Source organism: Molothrus ater, chromosome 7 (assembly GCF_012460135.2).
Source record: "Molothrus ater isolate BHLD 08-10-18 breed brown headed cowbird chromosome 7, BPBGC_Mater_1.1, whole genome shotgun sequence".
NCBI classification, from domain to species: Eukaryota; Metazoa; Chordata; class Aves; order Passeriformes; family Icteridae; genus Molothrus; species Molothrus ater.
The window spans coordinates 12778855-12795076 of record NC_050484.2 but is presented as its reverse complement, the minus strand read 5'-3'; positions in this window follow the sequence as shown (position 1 = coordinate 12795076).

Genomic DNA, 16222 nt, shown 5'->3' with positions numbered 1-16222 from the left:
CGTGCTCATGGTGGAAATGTGAGCAAAGGTCAGTCCAAATTAATGAGAACTGAAAATGAATTGGCTGTGCTGGGACTGGCACCCTGCCACCACATCTCGCCCGGCAATTCTTATTTATCCATTTATTTATTTTGTTGGATGAGGAGACATTCTGCAAACACATAGAAAACCAGGCCTGGCACTCCCTATGGGTGACACACACTGCTTCAGCCAAGGAGATGTGGCACCCATCCCTGTGCTCCCCACATCCCTCCCTGCACCCACACAGGGGGTGATGGGAGCCTGGCCTGGAGCCTTCTGGGGGTGCTTTCCCAGGTGGTGCTGACCCTGCCTAAACACCCTGTGCCAAAAGCACATCTGAGGCCTCCCAGCCTGGGCAGGGATGAGGATGGGGATAGGCAGGGAAGCTGTGCCACTTCCTGCCCCAGGCTGTCCTGTTACCACTGCCCACTGCTGCCACTGCAGCAAAATCCCAGTGCCAGGAAGGTGCCACTTCCCTGCCAACACGTGTCAGGCCAGTTGTGTCCAGGAGAGTGATGAATGTGCCACCTCAGTTTTATGAAGCAAAGAGAGTTTTCCATGGCTCTTTCTGACACACAGGCAGTGATTACCTGAAGCAGCTGAAGCAGCTAAAAACTTCTGTTTGTTTTGGTTTAGAGGAAAGAAGGAGGAAGAAAAAGCCAGTTCCAGTTCTGGCTTTCTTCCTGGAAAGGGAAAGCCATCTCAGTAACTCTTGCTTTGCTGAACTTCAAGTACACAAGTACTCAGTGCCATTCAAGCAGTTTCTTCCAGCTGCAGCAGCAGCACACTCCAGAGAGCTGGGACAAACATGGAGGAAACATGCTGAAGTGGCCAAAGGCAAAGGCAGCAGCACAGTTAACCCTTCCCCATGGAGCTGTGTGCCTTGGGGATTCAGGAAAGGGGATGGTACAAAGCACATTAGCCCACTTCCCTGGGATGAGGAGCCCCACCCTTGTCCTCACCAGCTCTGTGGAGGCCAGGTATAGACACATGGGTATCAGCAAGGAGCATCCTAATCTGGGCCTGGTAGCATTATGGAGTGAGTCACAGAGTCCCACTTGGAATTGTTTTTCAAAAATAGTATTTTTTTCTTTTTTTCCAAAGGAAGAAGTTAGACTCTGAGCTTAGAAACAATGTTAGCCTCAATTTAAGAGGAAGAGATGGGTAAGAGGCCCCTTTAAGGCAGTTTCACATCTCAGCCACAGCCCATCCATGCTGTTGGCATTGCCCCAGCCAGGGCCACAGGCAGGCATGGGGCTCTGGGCACACACTGGATTAATTATCCCCAGTGGCCATCATCAAACAGCCAGGGCTCTGCTGACAGTGCCATGTCTAAAGCTCATTAAAACAGAGCAGTGCCACGCTTGGGAACAAGCAGTGTTCTGCTCTGGGATAAAACCATTCCAAGAGTGATCTGCAGTCCCTGCCATGCAACAATGCCAGACCACAGCGCAGGAGCAGGGGGCTGTAATGGGACCTGCAGCTGAGCAGCGCTAAATCAGGATCTATTTCAAGGGCTGAGGAGGACAGTGAAGCTGGCTGGAATGGTGGAGGGTTTGGTGGGTGATTTGGGAGGATGGGAAGGGCTGCTGTATCTTGTATTTCTGGATATCCAGTGTCACAAACAGGACATTGCTCAATGACTTAAAAAATTAACACCTCTGCCTGAAGTTCTCAGCCTCAGGATGAGGACAAGGTTGTGAACACAGCAATGTTGCTGGAATTGAAGAGATTCTGACTTGGGAATAAGATTTGATGCTTTCTCAGATACTGGAGATGAAGGAAGGATAATGCTGATGATGTGCAGGGAGCCACACACAGCCACAGTGACTCATCACAGCTGCCCAGGTGACTTTGCAGGCTGGGGAAATATTAGCACAAGTTTTAGCAAGTGTTCCTCCTGATGCCAAGGGATGCCCTGATGAATTTGGATGGCAGTAATAGGGTTCTGGGCTCCTCTGACCAGGCAAGGGCACAGAGTTCTCCTCTGGGCATACAGGGATATTCACATCCTAAAAACCTCTGGTTAGGAGACCCAATGTGCATTGTAACACTGTCCTGACAGAAACAAACACTTCTTCAAACCAGCTGCTAATTATGAACTAATTATAAACCACCTCCAGCTGGCATCCCCATTTAGCCCAGGCAGGATACACTTTGGCTTGGCCTGCAAACATGGACAGAGCTGCCAGTCCTTTGCCCATACCCAGCCTGGCATCCTGCACCTCTTCCCTAAGCACAGGGAACTACGGGATTTGGCCCACTGCAGGACAAGGGCAGGGAGACCTGTTCCTCCTGGCTGTTCCCCTACCCCACAGTCCCCTCATGGAGAGGCTTCAGAGACACAGCCCAGGACACCCACCTGCATCCACAAAGAAGTCACAACCTGCAGGTGAATATCCTCACATGGAGAAGGAGGCTTCCAGCAGCTGCTGCATCATTCATGGTGAATGGGTGGTGAGGCTGGAGCTCACAGCTGCTGGACACACTGCCTAATAGCTGAGTCAGAAATGTTATCTAGGGTCTTACAAGTAAACTTTTGTTTGCACTTTCAGAGGAAGAAGATACAACCAGAAACTATATCGTTAAAAAAAAAGAAAAGAAAAAAAAAAGAAAGATAAATACAATCCATTAGCAAATTAAATAAAATCAAGGCTGGGATTGTGTTTTGGTGGCACTGATTTTTGCAAGAGCCCCACGCTCCAGCCTCAGAGGTCACTGGCAAGGCAGGATGCTGCCTTTGTACTGCTCCTTTGGTGTTCTGCTTTACAGTGGAGATTAATTTAGAAAAAAGAAAAAAAAAGGATCATTTAAAAAAAAGCTCACCCCTCTCTCTCCACCACCGCCCTCCCCAAGCAGTGATGGGGGATAATGAACTGCTGGGACTGTCATCCAAAGAGTGCTTAATGACAGTATTCACTCTGTGTGTGTAGCATTGGCTGTTCTCAGAGCTCTCATTATGAATAGTTTTCAAGCTGTTTTGACTATTTTCTGTTACAAAGAGGAACTCACTGCTGGCTGCCTATTTTCATCACTGAAGCTGGCCAATGTAATCCACACGGAGCTGTGACACCATGGCCAACGACCAACGCTCCCATTCTCTTGCCTCCAATTTATGGCAGTGCAGAAGGGCCAGGCTCTCCTTCCCTGTCCCTTGCCTTCTCTCCACTGCTTCTTTTTTGGGCTCATGCTCTGGTTTTGCAGGTGACACTTCTCTAAACTCTCTGGCTGCAGCGTCCCAAGTTGCATCCCCTTGTGGTGCTGGACCCATGGGTGTTCATGGCACTGCAGAGCCTCTGCCTCCCAGTGTCCACTTTTGGGGGCTGTGAGTCCCCACTGCAGGCTTGGCAAGGGGAAGGGGACCCAGCCTGAGCTTCATCTGTGCCGCAGAGACACCATGAAGATGCGCTAAAGCAATCTGTTCTCCCATCTTTTCGCAGGCCCTTTGCCGTGAGACACAATATTTCGGAGGGGCAGCTGAAATCTTGCTGGTGTTAATTTAGTTTCGGTCTGCTCGCTGTTAACTTTGGGCTCGCTGCGCTTTTTGTGGCTCCTTTTCTTTAAAGAAAGCTTATTTCTCTTAAAACAGGGCGAGAAGCAGCTTGGCACCACAGACACTTTAAAGATGTTTGAACATTTGCAAGAGGAAGCAAACACATTTTTTAAATATTATGAAAAGCACCTTGAACAACAACTTCTCAGCAAGATCCTCTCTTGGGCTCCATCCTTTGCTGCAGGAGCCCATCACTCCGCCTGGGAGCAGCTGAGACTCAGTGCATCCCTCCACACTTCTGTGCTGCATCTCAGAATCCTGTTCTGGGCAGGCCATCCCCAGGGCCAGGACAGGGTCTCAGGGCACAGAGTAGGAGATAAGCTCTTCTGAATCTCAGTATTATTAAAAATTATGAAGGATACCCCACAGCAGCTCCTCTCTGCATCCATACTCAACTGCCAGCCCTGAGGAGTGGCTCATAAAAATAAAAGAGAAAAATTAATTCACAACATTTTCCAGCATTTCCAAGTGAGCAGTGGTTCCTGAGCCACTCCTGGGCCTCTCTGAGGTTTTCAGGTATCGTTCACTGTACATCGTTTCATGTACTTACATAAAATTGGGATGTGACTTGTCTTTGTCTTTCCCCAAATAAAGCTTTGATATCAAATCCTTGATTTCCTGGTCAACATAAAACTTAAGGGGTGGTTTTATTTTGAATGAATTGTGAGGAAAATTAGGGGTAGCTAAGCACAAAAAATTTACATGTCTGCTACTGTCCAGAAATAATATGGGTTTTTTTCATGAAAAGCCTTTTTCTGGCTGAAAGCCTTTCCTTTCTAGTATTCTAACTCTGCACATACACATCAGTCTTCACTTGTCTTCTTGTCCCTTCTGACACCGTGCCACGTTCCTCGTGTTTCTCCACTGATTTTTCTTGGTAGAGCCGTGTCCCTGCCAGCTGCCTGGACACAAGCACACAAATCACAGCCTCCAGGCATGGGAGCACTGATGGCCAGCAGAGACCATTAGATCATCTCACCTGACCTTCCCTGATGCAGGGCCTCGTCTGGCATTCAATTACTCCGTACCAAGCCTGGTAACTCCTGCTTGGCTCAAGTGTACAGGGCAGAAACGTGTCCTGTCTGCATCCAAATATATCAAAGGCAAAGGAATGCATGGCTCTCCTGGGTAGTTTAATCTTTATTAACATTCCCTTTTTAAAAGGTCTGTTTGATTCACAATTTGAATTTGTCTGGCTTCAGCTTCCAGGCGCGGGCTCGTGCGATGCCTTTCTCCTCTAGATTAAACAGCCTTTTAACACCTGCCTTTCTCTCCCCATGAAGGTACCTCACACAGCACAATTAAGTCACCTCTTAATCTTCTTTTTAATAAGCTAAACAAGCTGAGCTCCTCCAGTTTCGCACTGTAAGACATTCCCCCAGCCCTTCCCAAGGATCAAATCTCTAATTCTGCCTGATCCCATGCTGGGGGGATGTGTTGTGAAGCAGCCCTGTGCAGCTGATGAAATTAAGCAGCTTGCAGGAGATGGCAGCTTGTCTCTGCTGCCTGCTCCCCCAGCCAGCCTATATTTTTGGGGAGACTGCTTAGGGGTGTCCAGTGACATTTCACACCCCTCCAGGGACACCTCCCACCAAGTTCCCCAGCTGAGCAATGGGAAGGCAGTACCACAGCTCCACATGTACATAGTAGATGCCAGACGATCAACAAAATTTAAGGCTGTTTCCTAGTGTGAGGAATTTGGGATGTTCCTAGAGCCACCACCACACTACCACACCAAGCCATCCCCATCAACGTTGGCCATGGCTAAAATTCACAACTCCCCATGGTTTTAAGTGGCTTCCTCTTTTCATTCAACATTTACCTGGAGGAACAATAAAACAGCATAGGTAAAAAATGGAAGCCAAGGCACACGCAATGCTGCACACACATTATTGGCAAGAGTCATAACTTTTGATCCATTTTTTAATATGTTTCCTTCTGAACTGGAGCCCAAGTGCCCCAGCCAGCGTGTTCAGGGATGGGGATATTTTGGATGATGCAGCTTTACAGCCAGCCAGCCCGCAAGATGGATTTTAGCCACAGGCTTCAGCAATACGATTTCACACAGTGTTATAACATTTTAGCTGGGAGAGTAGGCAGGGCCCCTCGCACTCTCCACCGGGTATTTGTCCTGCCTGCGAATCAATTACAGCAGCCACGGCGTGCATTAGGATTGCTGCTTGGCACCTATTTCAGCCCTGATATATGTTGCTCTGCTCCGCAACAAACGACTCAGATAAACCTCCAGGAGGTCGTGTCTGTCAGCAAGGTTTTTATTAGGTGAGTTGTGCCCATTCTCACAACGGTAGGGCTACCTGGCAGAAAATTGTAAGCTGTTTCCCTTGGAGGGGGCAAGCCCTAAATGAGCTTCCTGGTCTCACTTTGGGAACACACTCAGATATTAAAGGGACCAGAGAGTATCATTACTGCCAGGTGATAAAAACAACCACTATTTGGGAAGACTGATGGCCTTTGTAAAAGCTCCCAACAGAAGCTTCATTCTGCACAGTGGATAATAACAGCCGTCTTGGGCTGAAATCCCAAAGCAGCTGCATTTTCCAAGGCTACAAAAGTGACTTCAGGATTCCTGGCGCCACATTGCTCAAGCATCACTTTTTGGCAGTCAGAAAGCCCAAGAGCAGTTAATATTCTTCAATGATCACAGCTTAAAGATGTCATCTGCTCTCTCCCCACTTGCAGCTCTGCTTTCAGGATTGCTTTCCTGTTTCAGCAAGGGTGCAGGAGTAGAGGCTACCTGAGGCAGGAAAACCAGCAAACATATCTTGCCCCTTGCAATGGGAAGATGAAGGTTTAAGTCTAACTGGCTGCCACTAAAATAGCTGCCAGCATGCATTATGGCATCATGAGGACATCATTGCATCACACTACAGACGTGACCTTGCACGACAGCTTGTGCTCTGGGAGCAGGCTGCACCATCTGGTACCATCTCCAGCCCATTCTCACTATTTGCAGTCCCCTGCCTGGCAACCACAGCTCCCTGACCACTGGTCCTGGGGCAAGGCACAGGCTGGGACATCTCATTTTCCTTCCACTCTCTTGGCCACGGCCACACTGAGCAAGCTGTACCAGCTGGGAAATAGCCACCCTGCACAGGAGCTACTGGAATCTTTCCAGTGTTTGCCAGTCCTTGGACCAGGGCTCCTCAACAAAACAGAGCTGCCCCCAGCTCTCCTGGGTGCTGAGCAGATGCCCATTGATCTACCAACCAGCTTAACTATGCAGTTAATGCCTGTGGCCATTTCCTGCACCCCTTTCCCTTCCCACATCCCTGGCCCCATGGGTGACCCTGTGAGAGCCCAGAGGGAGGGTGGAGCAGCATTGGGATGTGGTGAGGCCATGGTGTGCCATCACCCCACCCATCGGGCTGTCCACTGTGGCAGACCCAGCAGCCTGGAGAAGGGTCTAAGTGACAGGGATGCCTCTCATCAGTGCCTCAGAGCAGAGGCTGAAATGGGGGCAACATTCACCAGAGCACAAATAAAAAAGCCACAACACATTTCCACTCTGCCCCACTCGTGCCCCCCTTGTCAGCACAGGGGTGTCAGGTGTGAGGGTAGGGGTGCTGGCCAGCCCCTTGCTGGGCTGGGGGCTGGGCACAGAAGCCAAAGGCTGGCTCCTGCACCAGAGCTGCCCCACATGGGGGACTAGCTTCAGCTTGCTTTCACAACAAGATGCCCCATTGCCAGTGTCACTTGCATTCATCCCTGACACCTATTCATCCAGCTCAAGTGCTTTCTTCTACATGGATTTTCTTGGCTGTTTTCTCTAGATGAAGATTTTCTGAAGACTGCTGGTTCCCTTTGTAACCTTTCAAGAGTCCTCTCTGTATGAAGTTCTCTTCACATCATCTCCAACAGATGCAGGCAATAAAGTCGCAGCAGATTTACGAGTTTGAGAATCTCATTATATCTATCTACCGATCAGGAAAAGAAGCCGTCTTTAAAAGAGGCAGGGGATGGATTTTGCTGTTACCTATTGTTTAAAAAGATGAAGAAACCTTCTTCAGTCCTTCCCAACCACCACTGTGTAAAAACATCCTCTGAATTCACCAAGCATAATGCCAGCCTATGCTAACATCAGGACACAGTGCCACAGCTCCTTGGAAAGGCAAGAGCACCCAGCTCCACATCTGTGCATGTCAGCCAAGCACCTCAGCTGGCTCCAACTTCAGGCCCAGCCACAATGCTGCTGTGGATGACAATCATTCCAGGCAAACTGTGCTCTTGGAGCCCTGCTAGAGACAAGTTAGAACAGCTTGTGAAGGACAATAGCAGCTCACTGTCTGCCTATGTAGGTGCACATGCTTAGCAAAATTCAAGGTGGGACAGGGAGCTCCTCACATGGTGCCCATACCCTTAAGGGTCCCCAAAAGCATGACACCATGCCCATAAAGCTATGCTTTAAGCTTTTGCTATGGAGACCAAATAGGACTATCATCCTACCTCCATCCATCCCATCATAGACCCCACACCACAGCCATCCACCCTGGCAACAGCTTGCCATGAAGGACAAAGGCTGCAAGCAAACCAGGCAGACGAAAGAGAACCAGAGAGACTGACAGTTTTTAGAAGAAGTCAGGCGTCAGGAAAGAGGTGACAATCCCCTCTCCCACCCTCCACAGCATTGAAACCACTGCCCTGATGAGCCCTCACAGGAAGCACTCACTCCCAGGCTCTGTGGGAGCAGTGCAGCCAGCTCCCTGCCTGTTCCCATGCTCTCCACTCTGCTTTCCCAGCAGCCAGGCAGGCTCTCCTCCAGGGAGCTCCCATCTGTGCCTGTGGGGATGGGGGTTTGCACCACGAAGGGCTGACACTGGAGACACTCAGAGGCAGAAGCTCCTGGGTGGTGCTGGAGAGGGTTAAACAAGCACATTAGCAGGATGCAGCCTGGCAGATCATGGTAATGGGTCATGTGTTTGCCATGTTCCTCGACCACATCAGTCAGGGATTTGTAATGGCTGAAGTCCCCACTTGGGAAATAATTTTCCAGGCATGGTTCCAGTCAGAAGGCAGCTCCGCAGCCCTATTGTGAGGACGATTTTGCAGCTTATTTGCAAACGGTCAGAGACCTGTTTAGCATTTCTCCCAGCCCAGATCATTCCTAAATTGCTCAGCAGCCCCTGCTGTGCTCAGTCTTGGAGATGGAGAAGCCCTTGGGCTCATCCCCAAGTCTGTGCTGAGTTACTTTGTTCAGAGCAGGTTGGGAGGAGGCAGCAGGATGTGACAGACATCTGACATGAAATCGTGGCTTCTGCAAGGTCAGCAGGGCTTCGGTCATCAGCTTACAGCCGCGTTTTCAGCTTGAAAATGCTGGTGTCTAAGGCCTTCAGACACTCCCTGCTCTGTTTCACAGATCTGGAGCCTCTTTCTCTGCAAACAAAACAAATCAGTTTTGATCTTTCCCATCAGCCTCTTTTGCAAACACACATCCCGTGTGACATCTCTGCTCATACATCAAAACACTTGGAGAAACAAGGCAGAAACCTGTCAACTAAAAAATTAATTAGGATAGAACCCTGATTCTGAACAAATAAGTAAAAACCCCACCTCCCTCCAGCTCTTTAAACAAAAATCTCCATGCAAGGATTAACTGCCAGCGAGCAGTAACAGCCATTTCGCTTGAAAGGTGACTAGTCTGCAGCGGAAATGTCAGAGTTTACTTTGCAAACACTTTTCTGGTTTTTTGTTGTTTTGTTTTTTTTACAAAAGAGGGGAAAAGCCCACCTGTCACAGCATATGTCACAGTTGAGACTGCCACAATACACAGAGTATCACCATACAATTTCAGAAGGCTTTAAGCATTTGCCCATACAGAGTAACACCACACCCCATCAGAAGGCTTCAGGCATCTGCCCATAGAGAGCAACATCACATCACTTCAGAAGGCTTCAAGTGTCTGCCCTTCTTGTTCTTTAGCCCAACTTTTTCTACCTCATGTTGATGCATTGCACCTGTGTGCCCTCTGTTCCCTTTGGTGATTGGTCAGTGCCCCTGAGCATTCCATGGCTCATTACCTCAAAGCTGCTCACCTGTTTTTCACAGCTGTAGCCCCACTCCCAATTACCACAAACTATGTGCCTACAGAGTAGGTACACCCTTGGCCATTGCAAATCCTCACTGTTGTATGAAGTAAAACACTATGTCCCATCTGAAAATATTAGTTTGTGATGGTATTTTGTCTCATGCTGATCTAATTTCTGAGCTGTGGTGAGGCACATCCTGTGTTCAAAAAGTCACTGTATATGTAGGACTAAATCCAGGCCCTGATGGAATGGGACTCCCCATCTGCAGATGCCTGGCCTTGGCTGGCTGGACTCTCTGCTGGGGATGCAGCCGTGCTTTAGCACCACCCAGACCCTGCAGCCAGAGCAGCCACCTCGCTCTTGGGCTGAGTGAGCCTGCAGCAGATGAGGGGCTGGCCTCTCACCCCTGCAAATCTCTTGACAACAACAGCAGCTGAGGCCAGCAGCACTTCCACGAGCCATGCCAGAGGAGGAAGGCCTTGGAGGGGAGTGGCTGTGGGGCACTGGCTGAATGGCAGCTGGCAGCTGAGGTGCTGGAGCACTGCAAGAGCAAGTGCTCTGCACAAACCCAACTGCACCCCAGCCCAGCTGCTCCCAGGCCACCATGCCAGCAAATGGCCCAATGTCACAGTGTGGGACTCCACAATGTCCCCGTGGTCCCAGTGATGGGACAGCAGCAGTGACATCGATGGAGCGTCTCACTGTTTCTGAGCTGGAGGGAGACGGGAGCTGTGGCCCACTGCAGGCTGGCAGTGACCACTACCAGCACACCAGCTTCTGCCTCCTCCCTTAGCACAGCATAAAATACAGCTGATAGAGGAGTTTTGGTGCAATCTATAGACAGATTTCAGTGCAAGAGTCAGCAAAAATGTCTTCTGCTTGGAAAATAAAAGCCAATCAGGAGCAGAGACAAAGTCTGATTTAGAAGAGACGGGGGAAAACCAATCTACAAAGAAAAGAGACAACAGTTTTGGCCAACACACCATGGCATCCATTAAATAAAACAACCTGTCATTTGCATTCACTTGGCAAGTGACTAGACCTGAACTTGGCTGCACATTTGATGATCCACCATTACTTTCCAGGGAGAAGGTTGAAATATTCTTATTCCTATTCATTAGGCCAAAGTAATTCTCTTAATGCCACTGAACCAGCCATGGACAAGATGCTGCACATAATGTCATTGGCAGTGTTGCTAAATGAAATCCCTCTGCAAGCAGTTAGGGGAATCAATACTCACAGTAATTTGTCCTTCCAAGTTTTCCTCCCACGCCATCTTATTTGTGGTGTCAGCCTGTGCCAGCTCCATCTACCTCAGCCATGTGTGGGGCATGGAGGGTCCTGGGGCTGGGTGGGTGCCCCAGTAAGGTGCTCTGCCTCTGCTACTCTCCTCCATTTAGGAGCTGGCTCCCAGAGTCATGGGCAGCACCTCTGTATGGCCCAACATGCTGTTATGGGGCAGGCAGGCTTTGTTGTAGGACTGGTCAGAGCCAAAAGAGAGATAGGAAGTGCTCTCCCCTGGCTCCTTCCAGTACGAAGGGCTGATTTTATAACACATATCAGAATAGAATCATGGCTTTTTCCAGTAATTGGAAATACAGCAAAGCCTTCATTAAATTATTAGCCAGAAATTCAGCTTCTGTTAGACGATGCTGCCACACCACGGCAAACATATCAGGCCATCAGTGAGTGCAGGGCCCAGGGAGAACCCAGCCCTCACACATTAGCTGAAGTAAATCTTTATTGCTTCCTGAGCCCTTGCTTTGAAACACATTAAACATCAATATCGCAGCACTCAGTGTCGCCCAATATTATATCAAATCATTAGCAAAAGGTTAATCATTACAAGAAGAAGAGGTCTCAGATGACAAAACACTCATTTCCTATGTGAAAGCACTACCATTAGCACAGCAGCACAAAGGTTCGGGCTCGGTGGCACTGGTAGGTGCCTGACTGGTAGGTGTAGGTAGAAGGGCCCCTGTCTGTCCACAGCCAGAAGAAGGGACATGCCCAAGGGACAGACAAGTTCCATCCAAATCCCCATCTTCCCCAGCCAGCATGGGAGCCAGCTCAGTGGCAGAAGGCTCCCCCAGGATTCAGCCTGAAATGGGATTCCAGTTGCAGCCGCTGTCACCCTGCAGTGCAGCCAGCCAGGAGCCCTGCAAACCCAGGGAGGTCTGCACAGCAGGAGGGCCCCTTTAGAGTTCTGTCCTGTCATAAAAAAATATATATTACCAAGTTCAAACCCTTGTATTTCTTTTCTGCTGGCATAATAACTTTGAAATGTATTATTGCTGAGACACTCGCCTCTCTCTCTCTGCCAACAACTCCCTGGAGAAAAGCACTAGCAGAAGAAAAAAACTTTTTACAGCTTCTTCATAAAAGAAGTCAGCAATCCACTGGACCTAATCAACTTTTCCTAGAGATGATGGGAACAGAGCTTCAGCTGCAGTACACAAGTAGAACCTCATTGGTATGCCACAGAGAAGGCTCCAAATGTGCTCTGTTGCTGCCTCCTCTGCCAGCTGTGCTAGGGAAGGGTGAAGGACCAATACTGCAGTCTAAGGAAGAACTAATAGGAATAGAGAAGCATTTAAGTAAACCACTGACTAACACTATAGATCTCCTACCAGGTCAGCCTGCCAATGCATCAGCACAGCTGATGGTGTGTGTGAAGAGAACCCACAGTTTATTTATCATAGCAGCCTAAATCAGGTGGTTTTAGGCTGCTCTTTTCACTCACACACAAAACACTGGTGCCAGAAATCTCAGCAAGAGACACATTAGCGGCTGGTCTTTCCACCGCCAGGAGCTGTGTTGTCTGCAGGAGAAGACTTCCATTTCAGAAAGCACCTGATGGCCTCTGAGCTAATCTTCCCTGCTCCCAGAGATATAGGCAGCCACAGATGTGGTTAGAACTTTGATTATTTTTTTTAAATCATTTGAGAAATCATCTTGCCAGAGAACAGTTGGAAATGATAGTCCTAAGCAGCTCAGAGGCAGCTCAGCTGGCAGACTTCAAAACAGGGCCATTGTATTAAGCATTTAAACTGAAAAATTAATGATTTGGCAGTGAGAGACTAGATCAAAAACTGACGCTGTCCTGGGGTTTTGCAAGCAGGCAAGGACCAAGGGCATGAGGTGGGGCTGAGCTGGCCCAGCATGCTGCTCAGCTCTGCAGAATGGGGGTTGAGCCAGGTAGGGTGTCCCTGCCATGGGCAGCTCGGACCCCAGCCACCAGCACCACCAGTCACTTGGCCTTGTGCATCCTGGTTCCCCTCACCTGTCAGCAGGGACACCAGCACTCTCTCACCTGGCAGCACACTGGGGAGTGGGGGAGCATCCCAACATGGAGTGGGAGAGCATCCTGCCCAGCAGGTCAGAGATCTCAACCCATGCTGCAAAATCTGGATCCCAATGCCGTTGTTTCTGGGGTGTGTGCTGGCTGCAGCAGCAGCAGTGAGCAGCTACAGGCACCTGAGAAACCAAGTGTGTGAGGCAGTGGTTTGGGGCAGACCACAGGGGACTACTTCTTCCTTTCCTTCAATTCCTAGCGGAGAAATAGAAAGGCAAGTGTAATCAATTTGGCATGTATCTATTTACTATGAGCACATACAAAAGACTCATAACAGATCTCCTCCCCCACCTTTGGCAGCCAGCCTACATGCTGGCAAGCAAAAGATGTTATCTTAAAGATTCACTGCAATACCCTGAGTCATGCTGGAAGTTTGAATCCACCAGGAAGCCTGCTGAAGTCAAGGTCCTAGTGCAGGGACGCTGCCTTCTTTTGTATTGCTCACAGCACCGAGGGGGCTGACAGAGAGCAACACTTCACCCGCCTGTTCCAAAGAGTGGGAGAGGGGAGCGTCCAGCCCTGGCCCTGGGACCAAGATTACAACAGCACCGCTCCACCGAAATTCTGCCTCAGCCAACTGGGCTTTAAGTGGAGCTCCAGCTAAACCTCACCTTCCTTTGCACGGCCCCTGGGGGCAAGTGAGGTTGCTGCGGTGGCTGCCTTGGGGCGCCAGGCTGTGCTGTAAGCTGGGGGATGTGACAGAGGAGCAAAGGCAGTGGAGCTAAACTGATTTACATCAGCCGAGGAACTACCGCACGGTTGGGCAGCAGAGCGTAGCCACTCAGGGAGCAATAGCAAATTCAAAGCCCAGCATTAACACAACGCTCAGCTGAGCAACTCAAGGACTCCGAGGAGAAGAAATTCAAACCATGCAGCCAGCTGTCTTAAATCAGGTGGATTTGGAAGCCGAGAGCTTTTTCATGTCCTCATCAGGCAAATTCAGACTTAAGCAGCAGAAACCTGAACTTTTTTGGGGGAAGAGAACTCCTTCTCCCAAACTGTAACATTTTCTGTAAAAGTGGGTATTTGTTCCCACTATTTCAGCGACAGTCACTTTTCAGAGTAGCCAGAGCTCAGCAGAAATAAAGTCACATGGCCTGTGCAGATGATGGGATACTGCATACCTCAGTAGTCCTCAGTAGACTGGACCACAGAGCCTGGACTACAAAACATGTTTTAACCACACTATGCAGCAACAAGTTTTCAGCCATCCCTGGACAGAAAACCAGCACAACAAAATACTGCATCACTGAAATCCATTTGAGGGAAAGGGGGCTCACAGGGGGCTTTGCAGTCTGCAATGGCACAGAGGCCCTGGATGTACATCAGAACCACAATTTGGGGAGAGGCAGACACAAAATGTGACACGTTATTGTCTGCAAACAACCAGATGGAATTACCACATTTGTGGCAGTGTTAGTTATTGCAGGGAGATGTATAGATCTGAAGGCTAAAGTATCAGATAAAATCATTTCATGTGAACTCCTGTAAGACATAGGCCACAGAAACACAAGTCCATAATTTCTGCCTGACCCCAGGCTTATCTCTTAGAGAGATCTTCAGTCTGGATTTGAAGATACTGAAAGATTGAAATTCTTCCATCATTCCAAAAACATTAGTAGGGAATATTAAGCATTAACAAGGGAGACACCCCGTTTTCATCTGTCTTCATCTTTCAGGCATTGTATATTGTTATGCTTTTGTCCTCCAAATTAAAGGCACTCTGCTCCCAGAAGGCTTATTTCTAAATAAGTACTTAGAGATGATGATCCAGTCACCTCTTAACCTTTCCTTTGTTATGCTAAATTAGTTTAAACTTCCTTCATGGCTCCCTTCAGAGAGAGTTTTCCAACCTCTGAACCTTCTTCTCTCCCAAGGCAACCCTTGGCAACCGCTCCATTCCCATTGCCCCACCAAAGGAGCTGCTTAATTGAGCAGGAAGCCAAAGCTGATTAAGCAAATCACTCTGGAAGGTAAGGAAATCTGCTGATGGACACACCCTTGGTGTCCTGAGGCTTCTACAAAACCTCCTTGTCCCAGACTGGAGACGCTGATACCCGACCACCCCATCCCTTCATGAGTGCCCTGCCAGTGGCACCCTGCCTGGTGCCCCTGCTGCTGCCATCACCCCAGCCACATGGCCCTGGCTTCCCGAGGGCACCGGGAGATGCTGTGCACAGCCAAATCTGTTAAGCAATTAATTAACGGTGATAATTAACCTCTTCGATTACTTTTATGCCTTCCCAGCAAAACTCTGGGGTGCTTTTGTTTACTTGCTGTGTGGCAACTGCTTGATGGATTTATATGAAGTAAATTAATAAATAGGAAGTACCCATGGAAAGAAATAATTGGAAGGACTTAGTGTCAGTGATTAAATTATCCATTCAAAAAGCAAGCGTTTCAGCAAAGCTTTTTTTTTTCTCTCCTACATCTGCACATCAGGAGCTCGGTGCCTGCCAGGCCACCTTTCCCTGCGCCGACGCATTTCTCCTTAAAGCCATCACTGCCACAGCGCTTCAAAGGCACGTGGCGGTGCCTGACAGCGAGCATGACATTTGTCACGCTGACCTTCAGCACCGCATCCTTCCCCCTGCTGTCCCAACACCCGTCTTCTGCCCACGCCCCCGTGGCTGCCTACCCCGAGCCCCACACTGACATTTCCAGCTCGCCAGCGCTGGGACTGTCCGGCTTCAGCCGGAGACCGCAGGGCGCAGCCCCGGCTCCGGCCGGGCCGCGGGGGGCACGGCGGGCTCTGGGGCTGCCACCGGCGGGGGGCACGGCGGGCTCTGGGGCTGCCACCGGCGGGGCCCCGTGGGCTCTGGGGCTGCCACCGGCGGGGCACGGCGGGCTCTGGGGCTGCCACCGACGGGGGGCACAGCGGGCTCTGGGGCTGCCACCGACGGGGGGCACAGCGGGCTCTGGGGCTGCCACCGGCGGGGCACGGCGGGCTCTGGGGCTGCCACCGGCGGGGCACGGCGGGCTCTGGGGCTGCCACCGGCGGGGCCCCGCGGGCTGCGGGGCTGGCACCGGCGGGGCCCCTCGGGCTGCGGGGCCGGCACGGCCGGGCACGGCGGGCCCAGCGCGGGGCCCGCTCGGTGCGTGAGCCCCGAGCTCCATCTAGCGGGGCCGGCAGGGCCGGGCCGGGCCCGTCTGTAGAGCCCCGCGCTGCCGGGGACACCGCTGCCCCCCGGAGACCCCGCTGCCTCCGGGGGCTGCCAGCCCTCGCCCAGAGCCCCCGCCGCCGCTCGG